This window comes from Siphateles boraxobius, unplaced genomic scaffold (assembly GCF_051911475.1).
Source record: "Siphateles boraxobius isolate OS27281-9 unplaced genomic scaffold, OSU_SipBor_1 56, whole genome shotgun sequence".
Lineage (NCBI taxonomy): Eukaryota > Metazoa > Chordata > Actinopteri > Cypriniformes > Leuciscidae > Siphateles > Siphateles boraxobius.
Window position 1 is genome coordinate 2,546,191 of NW_027509182.1, and position 12,046 is coordinate 2,558,236.

Consider the following 12,046-nt stretch of genomic DNA (forward strand, 5'->3'; position numbering starts at 1 on the left):
TGTATTGTCAGCAAAAAGGGAGAAGTCATGCCAAGGCAAAAGGCAGTAACTTCCACATTATCAATATTTGGTTGCTGATCACCATTAACAAAATCACCTGTATAAAATCTAGTGATCATGGCATTTTTATTGTATGATTTACAATTACTTATAGACATCTACTTATTGCTTTGCTTTGGTTGCATTCTGGTGGCATTATTAATACATTAGACATGACAAAATACCTCCATAGCAGTAAAGAGTATATTCAATTGGTACCGAGTGACATAAGACTTGCTAAACGCACGTTCAAAATAATCACGATCAAAAAGATCCTCGCGCACATTTGAACCGGGGACTGGAATATAATATTCGTGTTCGAAGGTGTCACGCTCCTCGTACGTTCACGAAAAGTAGCCTACGAAGTACGAACGCAGATCTGTGCAGGACAAAGCTCTGAGGACATCAGAAGTTACAGGAACTGATGGCAGCTGTACAAAGTACACAGGCTACCGTAATTTCAATTTTAATGGAGAGTAAAACAAAGGCAGAACACCGTACAATCTGATAGGTAGGTAGCATTATTTGATAGAACGCCGGCACCGTAACTTCATATTGACGCACAGCTAAACAAAAGCAGAGTAACGTAACTCAATATGAGCGTTCCATAACTAAGCCAAAGAGGGGTAGCTGGTGTTACGGTGTTCTGCCTTGGTTTCTCATGGGCTTTGGGAAGTTACTGTTAAGACAACCCATTATTTTCTCGCTAAAAACAACGGAATTGACTCCATATGATAAAGGAGGTCTTGAATATAAATATCAATAACTAATTTTCGACCAAAAACGAAGTTACGGTCTTTTGCCTTTGCACGGCAGTATTGCTAAATATAAAATTAAATGTCCCCAAATAAGCAAACTAAAAGCCAATGGCGACAAAGGCGAAGAAAGGCGAAAAGACGACAGTGCCAAAACTCCAAAATTTAAGGAACCAAAACTCCATCAGGTGACAAGATGGAAAAAAAAAACCTTGGGAGAACCCAGGCTCAGTCAGGGGGCCAGTCCTCCTTTGGCCAATGAACGAACAGTGTATGATTATGATTTAGGCAGCATTATAGGTCAGAAGTCAGATGGGATCAGAACTTTCACAATAATTATCCAGTTGCATCTGGTTGGGGGTCGGAGTCATCATGCCGGTTTGGAGACGAGTTTGTTGAGGTGTCCATGAAGCCTTCACAGGGCTGATGAGGCTGGCACTTCAGGAATTGGTTGTAATCGTGTCCATGCGATGGTCCTTCATCGGATCTGGATATGGCCTGGATCCGGCAGTTTGCGGAAAACCTCGGGATAAACAGAGAGACTAATATTAGCGTAGACGCCATCCTTCTTATGATGTACAAAGTAGATCAGGATTTATGAGAAGTGTTCCCGGTTCCGGCTGATCTAAACTATGCAGCCTAACATTGAATTATAGAAGTCTATAATGTGTTATGTGTATGCTAAGCCAAAGAGATGTGTTTTTAGGCTAGATTTGAACTGACCAACTGTGTCTGCTTCCCGGACAATGTTAGGAAGATTGTTCCAAAGTTTTGGTGCTAAATAGGAAAAGGATTTTTCCCGATTTTGAGAGCAGTCGATTTTGATATTCTAGGTATTATCAACTGGCCAAAATTTTGAGATCGCAATAGACGTGAAGGACTATAATGCGTTAAGAGCTCGCTCAAGCACAGGGGAGCTAAACCATTTAGTGCTATGTAAGTAATCAGCAATATATTAAAATTTATACGATGGTTAATAGGGAGCCAATGCAGTGTTGACAGAACCGGGCTAATATGGTCATACTTCCTGGTTCTGGTAAGAACTCTAGCGGCTGCATTTTGGACCAGCTGTAGTTTTATGTATTAAGCTTGCAGGGCAAACACCCAGTAGAGCATTACATTGATACACAAGTGTCATGTAAGACATTCTGTGATGTTTCTTGAATATTTATTTGTTAACATGTGAAAACAGCTATTGTATAGCCTTTCAGCTAAGAGGTCGCCAATAGTTTGTTAGTTTAGCTGTTGAGCTGCACGTACTATATTTACAAGTTATTTACAGCTATAAGCATACCAGCTGAATGTAATATATATATATATATATATATATATATATATATATATATATATATATGTTACAACTTTGTAGCTTAACGGTATATTCTTTTATGTCTGTTAATGTATGACGTGTTTTAATAGCATTCAGTGATTGGTGCTATCTTTCTGTATCATTTCAGTTTTACAATTCCTTCATGAGAATTACGACAAAAGTAAAGTGCCTTGAACTTTACTCCAGCCTCTGACTTTCTCTTGAAGCCTGTTAGCTATCTGTCAATATGTGTACAGTCAAACACACTGAGGACAGAATAGTAAAAAAGTGACTTCACGGCGGGCAAAACAGCAACGAGAAGATTAGGTACTGAGCCAGTACACCCTCTAATGCATACTAAGGCCTCTTTATTCCTCCCTTCTAATACATCTTGGAGGATCATTATCCATAATGTCGCATACCAGTGAAGCTGGATTGGAAAAAGTGTCCATCACTGACTGGGGTGTTAAAGATCAGGAGACAGCACATGAAGCAAGCATGCCACCTTCGTTCAGAGAAAAGCTGAGTTGAAGATAAAAGAGGCACATCTTGCAGCTGATTTGAAGGTCAAGGAGGCACGTATAGCCGCTGAGTTATCAGCTTTGGAGCATGAGAGGGAGATTGCAGTAGCCTTCTGAAGCTGAAGTTCTTGAGGCAGCAGCAGAGATTGAAGGTAAACAGGGAAATAGGAGTCTCCACGGTCCAGTTCAAGTCTCCAATCAGCGCACCCATGAATACGTCAAACACCACTCCCAGCTACGTCTCAGTGATGAAAAACCCCCAGTACTTGAACCATACACGCCATCACTGTTGCCGCTCATGAAACCCAATGTCCAATCAGACAGAAAGGAGCATCTCCCTGGTCCCAGCAGTGCTTCTCATTTCTTACCCTACAATGAGGGTACAATTCAGGCTGCAGCAGAACAGCCAGAAAGAGCGACGTCCGTGGTTCGTCAACTCACCACAAGGGATGACAGCCATAAGGCGCAGCAGCCTGAAAGGCCAACGCCAGCAATTCATCACCACTCTCTTGATCACCTCCTCTCTACCCATCCACACCCTTGGTATACGGACGACAGGGCAGGTATGAGTGATTTTGCGAGGTATTTGGTACGTCGAGAGCTTGTGAATTCTGGCCTGATCAAATTTAATGATCGTCCAGAAAATTACTGGGCATGGAAGTCTTCATTCTGCAACGCTATTGGAGGATTGAACTTAAGTGCTGGCGAGGAGCTAGACCTCTTAACAAAATGGTTAGGAAATCAGTCTTCAGAGCACTTCATACGGATTTGTTCTGTGCATGTTGCCAGTCCTGATATAGGTTTAAGAATGGCTTGGGATCGCCTAGAGGAGTGCTATGGCTCATCCAAGGTTATTGAAAGAGCTCTCTTTGAGAGGATAGAGATCTTTCCTAAAATCAGTCATAAGGTAAAGCTCAGGGAGTAAAGCTCCCAGTAAAAGCTCAGGGAGCTGGGAGACCTGCTAAGGGAGTTCGTTTCTGCAAAATCTGAGGGTTACCTGCCAGGGCTCTCATACTTGGACACCGCCAGGGGTGTTAACCCTATCGTTGAGAAGTTGCCAATTGGTCTGCAAGAGAGGTGGTTAGCTCAAGGCTCACAATACAAGGAGCAACACAATGTATGTTTTCCTGCATTTACATACTTCACAGACCTCATATGCAGTGAAGCACGCCGAAGAAACGACCCGAGCTTCACTCTCTCAACAGCCCCTATAACCCTGTTGTATAGTTCCCACAGGGTTACTACAGGTCCGTCAAAGCTTGAGCGAGTAGAAAAGAGACATATGGCAGCATGTGGCAAAAGCCATGTCTATGCTCACAAGACTGAAATCGCATTGCTACAAACAGCTTCTCAGGCTGACAGTTCAAGCAGCAGGCGAGGTGAAATAGACAAACAATGCCCTATCCACAAGAAACCACATCCTCTAAAAAAGTGTAGAAGTTTTCGAAGCAAGTCACTAGAAGAGTGCAAGGCTTTTCTTAAAGAAAATGGTATCTGTTTCAGATGTTGCTCTTATACCATTCACCTGGCAAAGAACTGTGTGGCAGCTTTGAAGTGCACAGAATGTGAGAGCGACAGCCATATTGCAGCACTGCACCCTGGACCCCCACCACTTCCGAAGAGAGTCAGTAGCAGTGGTAACAGACATTGAGCAGATGTTTTACGGTTTTACTGTCAGAGAAGATCACAGACACTTCCTTCGGTTCCTCTGGTTCAGGGACAATGAACCTGGCAAGGAGATTGTTGAGTACAGGATGAAAGTCCATGTGTTCTGCAACAGCCCGTCGCCAGCAGTAGCTATCTATGGTCTTCGTCACGCGGCACAACAGGGAGCAAGCGAGTATGGCTCAGAGGCCCAACACTTTGTGGAGCGCAACTTCTACGTCGACGACGGCCTCAAGTCTCTACCATCAGCTGCTAAAGCCATAGATCTGCTGAAAAAGGCGCAGGAGATGCTTGCCGGCTCAAACTTACGCCTCCACAAGATAGCGCCAAACCAATCTGACGTCTACGCAAAGTGTTTCCAGAACCTTGACTTCAATGACAATTCAGCCCTCATTCAACGTAGCTTAGGGCTCAGCTGGGATCTCAAACATGACGTCTTCACCTTCAGAGTAGCGTCTACCGAGAAGCCTTTTACCCGTAGAGGTGTTCTAGCCACCGTGAACACTCTGTATGACCCTCTCGGATTTGTGGTGCCAATCATTATACAAAGGAAGTTCCTGTTACGAGAGATCACTAGCATTGAAGCCCTCGACTGAGATAAGCCTCTTCCACATGAGAAGGAAACTGAATGCAAATGTGGAAGAACTCCTTGCAAGACCTGAGTGAGTTAAAGATTCCAAGAGCTTACACATCTACCCCCCTTACCAACACTCAAAAGAAAGAGGTCCACATCTTCTCAGATGCCTCGGTGAAGGCCATTGCCGCTGTAGCTTACCTAAAGGTGATCAACGATGTTGGAGAGTGTCACGTGGGATTTGTCTTAGGAAAGGCAAAACTGGTGCCCTCATCTGCCCACACTATCCCAAGGTTTGAACTGGGGGCAGCTGTGTTGGCAGTAGAAATGGCAGAGTTGATAGAGAGTGAGTTGGACATCAGTGTAGACACATTGCGGTTTTACACAGACAGCAAGGTCATCTTGGGGTACATATACAATCAGACCAGGCAGTTTTATGTGTATGTTTCCAACAGAGTCCAGCGAATCAGGAAGTCCACCAAACCTGAGTCTGCACCACACAGAATTTGGCAGATCATTCTCTACGTTCTGCACCTGCGGCCGAATTACCTAGCTCACAGCTCCGTTTTTGTCTCTCCCTGAAGGAGTAGCCACTTCAGGAGAGGAGCCATATGGACTCATTGATCCGGATGCAGACGTTGAAGTGCGTTCTCATGCCACCACTCTCTCTACTCTATCATCTAGTCTGGGATCTCATCGCTTTGAACGGTTCTCATCTTGGAAGTCTCTGGTGCAAGCCATAGCATTCTTGACACACATCATTCAGTCCCAAAGAAGTGCAGTAAAAACCAAGGTTGACATCTGTAGTGGCTGGCATCAATGCGAAGAACCTCACACGGCAGAAGAGCTGTCCAAGGCAGGAACTCTTATTGGCAAGTGTGTGCAAAGAGAAACTTACAGCAAAGAGTTTGCCTGCTTGGTTGCAGGGAAAGACTTCTCAAAAGTTCATTAAGAAAGCTGAACCTCTATGTGGACGAAGAGGGTCTCCTGAGAATAGGAGGCAGGCTCAACCATGCGGTACTCGACACTAAAGAAAATTTCCCTCTCATCATTCCAGGCCACAGCCATGTGGTAACATTGCTTGTGCGTCATTACCATGACAAGGTCAAACACCAAGGTCGTGTTTTTACAGAAGGCTCCGTAGAAGGCTCCGCACAGCTGGATTCTGCATCATTGGAGCTAAGAAATGTATCAGCAGTATCCTTCACAAATGTGTTACATGTAACAAGCTTCGTGGGAAAAGCGTTGAACAGAAGATGGGAGATCTACCTTCAGATCGTCTGAGTACAGAGCCACCCTTCACCTACATGGGACTTGATGTGTTCAGACCATGGGCTGTCACCACAAGACGAACCCGCGGTGGACAGGCTAACAGCAAAAGGTGGGCTGTACTATTCACCTGCATGAGCACACAGGCCGTGCACATAGAGACTTATGGTTGGTCTTGTTTTAAAAAAAGACATTTGCCAGATTATTGTAGAAGTGAAAAAAAATAATGAAAGTGAAACAGAAAAAAAGTTTTGGGCGCAGTACCATACTTTTTCACTAGATGGACAGCCAAGCTTCCTTAGTGACCATATAAGGGCGCCTTAATTTGTCATATGTTTGGAGTGATCTGAACCATGTATTTCCATAATTTTCATTCAATTTATGAAGTAGACATCCCTTTGAATTCAACCTCTAATAAACGCATAAAAAGAGCACATACTGTATGTGCATTATATCTTGCAGCCGCATCACAAATCGAGAATCCATAATATTTTTCTTTATATTTAGAACATTTTCAGACTTTTTTTTCTCATAAAATTGAATTGGTGTTATCTTTTGAACTCTTGGCATGAAAACAAACTGAGATTTCTACCAATCTTTCATGATTTTTCATTTTTATTGCTACTTCAAAATAAAGGCCAAAAAACGCCTAATGAATATGAAATATTCTTGTTGCAAATTAATAAATTACTGTCCTCTATAATTTCGTTTTTTAAAACAGCTACCGAATATGAAAATTAGAGATTGTAAGCTTTCAAATGATATATGATTTGTTTGTTTTTTTGTCAAGTTTTTTTGAGACTTGTTTTTTTAGACAAAACAAGACGTCATTATATAGTCTTGTTTTGTAAAAGAAAAATGACAATTGTAAAGTTATGTATATATGTTTTTTTTCATGTATCATAACTGAAAATAAAACAATATAAAAAAATAATAAAAGCTATAAAGTATTGTTCACTCTAAGTTCATTTTAACGTATGTAGTTAACACACACACACTCACATATATTTGGATTGTATACAAATATTTTAGGAAACTTAAAGAACGGAAAAAAAATTACTACATTTTGTACTTACAGAAAAAAATTACAACATTGTGTACTTGGACACACTTCTGGTAGAAAAGGAATGTAATCTTGCTGGTGTCCCCACCAGGCTTCTTAACTAGCTTACCATAAATCATCTAAATCAACAATATGTATGTTAGACCCTATACCGACTAAGCTACTGAAAGAAATGCTTCCGGAGGTAATAGATCCTTCTTAATATCATTAATTCATCTTTGTCACTAGGATATGTACCGAAAACTTTTAAGCTGGCTATTATTAAACCTTTTATTAAAAAAACGCAACTTGATCCTAGTAAATTAGTCAATTACAGGCCGATCTCGATCTCTATTTCTGTCAAATATACTAGAAAAAGGCAGTATCCTCACGACTATGTTCCTTTTTAGAAAGAAATGGTACTGTATCTGCGAGAATTTCCCATCAGGATTTAGACCGTACCATAGTACTGAGACTGATCTCATTAGAGTTACAAATGATTTGCTCTTATCATCCGATCGTGGTTGTATCTCTCTATTATTGTTACTCGACCTTAGTGCTGCATTTGACACTATTAACCACAACATTCTTTTGAATAGACTAGAAAATTATGTTGACATTAGTGGAATTGCATTGGCATGGATCGAATCATACTTATCTGACCGTTATCAGTTTGTAGTAGTAAACAAAGAGCTTTTATATCGACGACAAGTTCAGTACTGAGTACCACAAGGCTCAGTACTAGGACCATTGCTGTTCACTCTGTACATGATACTTTTGGGAGATATCATTAGGAAGCATGGCATTAGTTTTCACTGTTATGCTGATGATACTCAACTGTAAGTTTATTTGCGCCCTGACGAAACTTACTAATTCACAAAATGAATGGAATGCATAACTGATATAAAAAAACTGGATGACTAGTAATTTCCTATTACTTAATTCTGAAAAAAACAGAGATTCTAATTACTGGACCAAAAACCTCTGCATGTAATTGTCATGGGCAACAGCTAGTCACCACCTCCTCACTACATTTCCCATCATCCTCCCTCGCCCTCACCTGCATGCACTTCCCAATCACAGACATAGCTGTCACCTTTCACCAATCTTCACTGATCATCATTCAGCACTATATAACCATATAGAGACCACCCTTCCAGAGTCTCGTCCCGTCGAGACCGCCCTTCCAGAGTCTCGTCCCATCGAGACCGCCCTTCCAGAGCTTCTTCACGTCATGCCCATCAAGCCTGAGGTTCTTCACGTCATGCCTGTCAAGCCTGAGCTTCTTCACGTCATGCATTTCATGCCTGACCTTCTTCACGTCATCCCAAGACCTGTTCCTGAGTGTAAACCCATAACTCCACCCAAGAAAATTTTGGGGTGGGGGCTATTGGTCCCTGGCCATAGTGGCCAAGCCGGGCTCTCAAGGAAAGGCCACGAAGGCCGATCCGCCCTGGTCTCCAAATCTGAAAGCTCTGCCCTGGCCTCCTGAACGCCAGTCTCCGCTCTCGCCACTCGAACGGCAGTCTCCGCCTTGGCCGCCCAAACGGCAGTCTCCACCCTGTCCGCCTGCACAGCCTGCTCCACCCTGTTCTCCTGAGCTGCCGGCACCGCCCTGGAGTCTGCATACCTTGCTCACCCTCTGGATGAATACTCCAGGATGCCCGCCCCCCCTCCCTGGTTGCACCACCTACGGTGCGAGGACACGCCTACGGACACGCCTACCGGGAGGTGGGAGTACTGTCACGGTAACTAGCTAGTCACCACCTCCTCACCACATTTCCCATCATCCTCCCTGGCCCTCACCTGCATGCACTTCCCAATCAAAGAAGTTGCTGTCACCTGTCACCAATCTTCATTGATTATCATCCAGCACTATATACAACTCTTCCCACTGCAGTTCACCATTGTCTGGTCTCGTCGTTCCCTCAAAGAACCCTTACCTGACTCCTTACCTGCACGATACCTACCAGAACTATTTCTCTTCAGTCATCTGCTTCCATCATCCGTCTTCAGTCATCTGCCTCGATCTCCAGTTCAGAACCTGCAACAGATAAGACCATTATTCATTTAGAACACTATATTCTTCAGTTACTCACCTGCTTCCGTAGTTGCTATCACATACTTCTGCAAATAAACCTTTTGATCAATTTACCTGTGTGAATCATTCTGTTTCATGACAGTAATAACCTAAATACTGTCTAACACTTGATGGATGTTCTGTCAAGTCTTCATCAAAGCCCTAAATAGTTTAGCTCCCCAGTACTTGAGCGAGCTCTTAACACATTCTAGTCCTTCACGTCTATTGTGATCTCAAAATTCTGGCCAGTTGGTAATACTTAGAATATAAAAATTGACTGCTGGCAGTAGATCCTTCTCCTGTTTAGCACCTAAACTTTGAAACAGTCTTCCTAACATAGTCCAGGAAGCAGACATACTAATGCTAGACTAAAAACACATCACTTTAACCTACTGTAGCATACACATAACACATTATCAACTTGATTCAATGTTAGGCTGCATAAACTAGGTCAGGCGGAACCGGGAACACTCCCATAACACCTGATGTACTCGTTACATCATAAGAAGAATGGTGTCTACGCTAATATTAGTCTTTCTGTTTATCCCTAGGTTTACCATAGTCTGCCGGATCCTGGCCGTATCAAGATCTGATGAAGGACCTGCGCCTGGACACGGAGACAACGCAACCCTGAAGTGTCAACTAGTCTCTCCTCGTGAAGGCCTCCTTCCCTTCCCTTTACCTCTGTACAGATACAACGTTATCAAAATGAATCCAGTTTGCATGGATATGCAGAAACGAAAAAAAATCTCTGTATTATGCAGGCCGGACAAGTAATTTGGCAATGTCACCTTGTAAAGAAAGACTACATGCCTGCGCACATATATATTCAAATGTGCATACCTATAGACTAAAAATATGATATGCATGAGCACGCTGTCGCCATTTTCACCGATTCACGTTTTTGAGGTTTACATTGAGATGATGATAACGTTTAAAAAAAAAAAACTTGCACCTTGGAACCTATTTCAAGGTTTGCATTCTCGAGCCACCAAACACTGTTGTCATGCAAAAGAGCGGACGGAACACATTAAAATGTTCTGTTTTCGGTTGAAACGGTGTCATGTAAACAGCCCCTAAGTTAATAACCAATGATCTTTGCAATGGATGTGTATCAATCAAAAACTAACTTTAGCTGGACAATAACTTTATTCCAGAGCGGCTGTGCTGTAAAGCCAAAACTACGGTGGCCGAGAGAGCTCAACGTGCTGCAACCTAAAGAAGACACATGCAAATAGAAAAAAACGCATGCAAATAGAAAAAACGCATGCAAATAGAAAAAAAACGCATGCAAATAAAAAAACACCCGCAAATTAAGAAAACATCTTCATCAGTTTCACAACACACATGCTCCAAATACTCACAACACGACCAAATACAGAAACGCGCTGCAAAAGCTCACAACACAACCAAATACAGAAACGCGCTGCAAGTGACACAGACCACAACGGAAATGTTTCCGGGGAACCAAATAAGTGACGGACCCGGCTGGGACGTGCTTATTGGTCGTGAGCATCCCTATGCCCTACTACTCCCTTCGAAGGGCAGACGGCAAAGCTCTTCGAGTGGGACTTTGAAGTGAGCTTGGCACTAGTGTACCATTTATGTAGCCGTTTGGAACGCACTTGATGAAGGGAGCAAGGAAAGACAACGTAATTTCCAACGTAAATATTTTCACCTGGGATGTTCCCATGACAACGCAGCACATTGTCCATCAGCTGAATAGCTGTTCTGATGACAGAAATATAATGCTGTTAACATAACGGTTGCAAATACATTATTTTTTTTATTTTTACTTCACAAAAAAACTGTTAAAATATGCGTTTTATATCCGTTATATCTGTGTGTCAGTGTCTCAACTTTAAACCTTTGGACCCTTACATTACCTAACATTTCTTATGAAACGTTTCTTTATGAAAATTTAAACATAACATGAAACAATTTGTATAGTGTAACTGATGTATAGATTAATATCTTGCCTTCATGTTCTTCTTTATCTTTTTTATTTATTTATTTCAGTTTTCAGCGCATTGCTCTTTTCTCATTTGTATTCTGATGACATTGAACATTTTGTTAATACATTTTGTATATTGTATACAAGTTGTATGTCATAAAAGATTTAATCTGTGTTTTGCGGAAAAAAAAAGTTAAAAGAAATAAAATAAAGTAGAATTTTGAGCTGTAAGCAAAGAGTATAGACGAACTATAAAAAAGTATAATATTATAATATTTATATATACAATATTGTTTTAATATTATAGTTTATTTATAAAAAATATAGGCTTTCACTTCTTGTCAATAAACGTTATTTGCTGTAAGCATGTCTATGAGCACGTCCCAGCCCAGTTTACTTTATTTAAATAAAAGGTATTATATTTGATCTTCTCTGCCTCTTCTCTTCATCATCGGACTTACAACGTTACATCCTGAGAGAATTGCCAAGAGTTCTGTGTATCCTTTGTTGCATTGTTCACTTCATGTTTCCCTACTGCTCCTTGTTGGTTACTATAGTTACCCTTGGGTGTTACTATGACAATTAACCACGCCCTCTCATTACGTTGTTAAGCCTGTCTTGTGTATAAATAGCCCTTGTGTTTTACTTGTGTTTGTCAGTCGTTACATTTTTGCTTGTATCCTAGGTTGTCTTGTGTTTCTCCCGCTCCATGTGTTTTCAACCTTGTGGATTATTTTAATAAATCTCTAACTGCATATGAATCCGATTCTCAGTGAGATTAGTCCGTCTGCGTAACACCCCCTCGAGGACCACACTTGAGATTTTTATTTTCATCCAA